Source organism: Myotis davidii, unplaced genomic scaffold, assembly GCF_000327345.1.
Source record: "Myotis davidii unplaced genomic scaffold, ASM32734v1 scaffold95, whole genome shotgun sequence".
In the NCBI taxonomy this organism is placed as follows: Eukaryota; Metazoa; Chordata; class Mammalia; order Chiroptera; family Vespertilionidae; genus Myotis; species Myotis davidii.
Window position 1 is genome coordinate 1,067,684 of NW_006286950.1, and position 4,594 is coordinate 1,072,277.

The 4,594-nt window shown below is 36.0% G+C and overlaps 1 pseudogene; it reads right to left on the minus strand.

Annotated features, from left to right (window-relative positions):
* The window catches only part of LOC107182283, a 42,904-nt pseudogene extending 39,610 nt beyond the window's left edge, over positions 1 to 3,294 (minus strand).
* Positions 3,295 to 4,594: the final 1,300 nt, after the last annotated feature.

The following is a 4,594-nucleotide window of genomic DNA, read 5'->3' on the forward strand; positions in this document are numbered from 1 at the left end:
TTCGCAGCCTTAGATTGCATGGCTTGTGAAGCAATTCTTGACCCTGCTGCCAACATGGCCTCCTGAGCTGAAGTTGTCCCTTCAACTGTATCAGTCCCTCCCTCTCTCTCACTCATCTGACAACTTTTCTCACTCCTTGCCCTCTTGGTCATCAGCTTGGATTTCCCCCAAACATGAACATGACTGCAGTGTGGCCTCCTGTGATGTCTCAGCTATGCTCTTCACACTGTCTCCGTACTCCTCACTCACTTGTTTTTCTTCAGAGTAAGCATGTTCCCTGAGCCTCATACAAACCTCTATTTTCTTGCCATTGGTACCCAAATTCAATTGTGGGCACCAGCTCTGCAAAGTATTGAGATGCACTTTATTAATCGAATGCAAAATGGTTGACAAGGAAAGGATTGCTGTGGGCAAGCTTTGAATTGTTCATTCGTTTGAGGAAAATAAACTTTATCATTTGCCCTAGGCGTCTTTAATTTGGCTTCTGAGATTTAAGAAACACACGGTTCCATTTGATGTTCTTTATTACATTCCTCATTAACCAGAATCAATGTGAGACTCGCACTTTCTCTAATTCATCTTCAATAAGTCTGAGATTTCCTCAAATTTTATGCTCACTGCTATCAGAACTTGAGCTTGCCATTTCCAGGAACACTCAGAGGAAGGCAGTGCAGGCAGTGTTGAGAATATCTGCTGTTTACACATTTTAATCTCAATAGAAGAGATTTTTACTAATAATTATCTTGGGCCATCAAGTCTAGAAGATGACTTAGAACATAGGATTATTCAACTGAAAGAGATTTTCTAACACTTCTCTGTGGTATCTAAAGAGTGGTTATAGCAAGTGAGATCTGGGGAAATGCTATGTAAATTTAAAAAATAAATAAATCTGGTGTGATTCATGGACTTTTCTGGATCTAGTAGAGTCTATGTTCCCCAGTAAAGATGGTGTGATCTCTTCCCTTCTATTTCTTACCATTACTTAAAATAATTTTCATGTATGTTTTTTTATTATTCTATTATTATTTGTCATCTATGGACTTGGAGATTTCATTTTAGCATTTATTACCATACTCTGTGTCCACTAACCTTGATCCCATATTATTTTAAACAGTCTATATCATTTAGAAAGTTATTTCAAGAGTTCTGCTTACTTGTAGTACACTAGATTCTGCCTGATTTTGAACTTTCTCTCATACCACACACACACACACACACACACATCTGGCAAAAGCTACTAATCACCATAAAATATGATGTAGATTTTCTGTAACATTTAGGATAAGGAAAAACCTAAGAATATAATTTATCCATTGCTATAGCCAATTTAGCAGGCAATTTGTCATTAGTCATTCTCTGTGTACATTGGCTTTCAGTGGAAAATATTTACTAAACTGCAATCTAAAACTCATTCGATCGAGCCCAGCTGGCATGGCTCAGTGGTTGAGCATCAACCTATGAATCAGGAGGTCACAGTTCAATTCCCAGTCAGGGAACATGCCTGGGTTGTGGGCTCAATCCCCAGTGTGGGGTGTGCAGGAGGCAGCCGATCAATGTTTCTCTCTCATCATTGATGTTTCTATCTCTGTTTCCCATTTATTCTCTGAAATCAATAAAAATATATTAATAAATAAATAAATAAAGCTCACTTGATCAAAAATATAATGTGAGTCCCACTGTCTATAGAATATTATACTGAAACTATATGTTGTATCAAAGAAACAAAGGCACAATGTCTACAAAAAGAACCCAAAACAACAACTTACAGTTTAACAGTTGAATAAAAAACACAAGTCTAAAAATTACTTATACATCAATATAGGAAATATATAAAACTCAAATTATAATTTTTGGTGGTCTGAAATATATACGAAATAAATGTCTTAACTTTGCTGTTAGCTTTTCCTGCCATAAAGAAATGAAAAAAGAAAAAGGAAGAACAAGGCCCTTGCCAGTTTCCAAACAAGAAGTAATTTGATTAGAAAACCGCACTTTCGAGTTGGTCAGCGAAGTGTAGCCACAATTATTTTTAGGGGATAGACATGTATGTCCCTCAGCAAGGTACAGCTGCTGGGCCAACGGGAAGGAAGATACTCATCCTGAAGAATAGGTCTTAGTGGTGAGGACTCAATAGGCAAGAAAGTATCTGCTCTAATGTAACCACTTAGGGAAGAACCATAAAGGTCCAGGTCCCTCTTTTTGACAACAATGTGATGGCATGAGATAGTCACAGTGCCCATTCTGCTCTCTCCCATGACACACTGAGACCCCTTTTTAGATCTAGGCTGATCCCCTTTGGGCTGGGAGGACAAATATAATGGGTCCCTAGTTGAAATCAAACTATGGTCCAAAACACATCATAAATGTTCCATCACCAGCCACCTCTACTCTGTGAGATTATCTTGCCCTGAGAACAGAAGAGAGATCCTAGGGAGATAAGATTGGAGTCACTGCTTCTGACTGGCACTTTGTATTCTATTAAGAGCTTCATTTAATTGATGTGTGCAAATGGCTGAAAAGAAATTAGAATACATTTAGTTTTGATCCTCAGAATTCAGCCCACAGAGGAACACTTAGCATGACCTGGTTGCTTGCCAGAAATAGAGATTATCAGGCTATATCCAAGATCTACAAGTCAAAATCTGCATTTTAACAGGCTACCCAGACAATTCATACTACAGTTTGAAGGACACTGTTCTATCTAGCTCAAGTGCCAAGTTAAAGCACAGGGAGCTTAATAACTTGCTCAACACAACACAAGTAGTTGATGATGAATGGAGACAGTCTCAGAAACATTTGTAAGTAGAGAATATCTCATCATTTGCTCCAATACCATCCATAAAGAAGTCTAAGGAAATTAAAGTGAGCCTTAGAAGGATTCTTATGGTGGAGTGAATAAACAAATTTAAGCCAGTGGCATATGAAATAAAATAGCTTTACAATAATTTAAAACATTTAAGAAATATTCAAAAAAAAGTTTGTATTAGACTGTTAGTCAGCTCCAGCCATCAAAACAAAAGAATAGAAAGGGTGGTTTACACAGCAGATACTTATTTTTCACAATTCAGGAGGCTGAGAAGTCCACCATCAAGGTTCCACAGATTGAGTTCCCGATGAGAGCCCTCTTTGGATGTTGCAGATGTCTATCCTTGTCCTGTATCTTCACATGGAAAAAAGGAAACTCTAGTGTCTCTTCCTCTTCTGATAAGGACACAAGTTCCATTATGGGGACCCCACCCTCATTAGCTCATCTAAACCTAAATACCTCCCAAAAGCCCCATCTCCTGATACCATTATATTGGAGCTAGGGCTTCAAAATGAATTTGGGGAAAACACATTCAATCCAAAACACAGAACATGTTGAAATTATCATCCTAAAGGAAATAATTATTTTCAGTAAGTAAAATATCATATAATTCAATTCCATTTAGAAACATAGATAAATGAACACATGAATTTCTTTTAATTCTATAAAAAATTTCTTTGAAATTATTAAAGAAATGTAAAAATAGACAAAAGTAATAGCAGAATCGCAAATCCTGTAATGATGCTCTCAGCTGAGAAGAAGAGTAAGAATTTTTGGGACATACAAAGTAAACAGGGCCAGAATGACCACACAAAATTTACAGAGGAAAGAAATAATAAATACACAAACATTTCATATATATATATATATACACATAGGGTGTCCCGAGAAAGTTTACACACTTTGGCTGCCATTATTGATTCCAATTGGTTAAATCTGAAAAGAGAGATATCAATTGAGCTATTAACTATTAAAGTGTGTATACATTTTGTGGGGATACTTTGTGTGTATATATATATATGCTTCATGAAAAATAAATCCAATATCACTACATGATCAGAGGCAATGTTGGCTGGGAAAATGGATGAGTCATGCACATCAAAAGAATTTCTATCACTTTCATGTGAATGTCAGAATTGTCCTGAGGGAAAAATTGGCATTATGTTCTCTAAATAGAACTGAGTTTTCTTATGGATGAGGCAATTGTAAATTGAGTAAACAAGCTGTGAAATCAAGGCTGTGCCCCCAAATAATGAGAAACAAAATGAAGAACTAGGACTCTTCATTCTAGAGAACACACACTCACACATACAGAAGCCAGGCTTCCTTTATTGATCATTAGCAGGACAATAAAATCAAAAGCTGGCTCTTTGAAGAATCTAATGCAAGAGAGAATTTTTTGCAGTAAGCTTAGAGAGGTAAGATAACTGTAGATATGAAAAATATTTCTTCCACTAAAGAAACATAATTTTAAATGGAGCTTAGAATAAACATTCCAATAGAATGTCTGTATTCAAGAAACAGTTAAAGAAAAGTCAAAAAGTAATTTTAAATAACTATAATAAACATCCACAAAGAAACTTGTTAGGCTTCAGCATCCTTAGAAAGATTGTCATTAAGAAAATAATAATAATAATAAATTAGAATTATAAAAATTACTGCTAAAATCATAGAGTGAATAGTAGCATGCATTTAACTAAAAACTGAGTGAACCAATGATAATGCCATTGGATTCCCTCAGAAGGTAGTCAAAGAGGATGCAGAGTCAAATGACATGAGAGAAGTGGA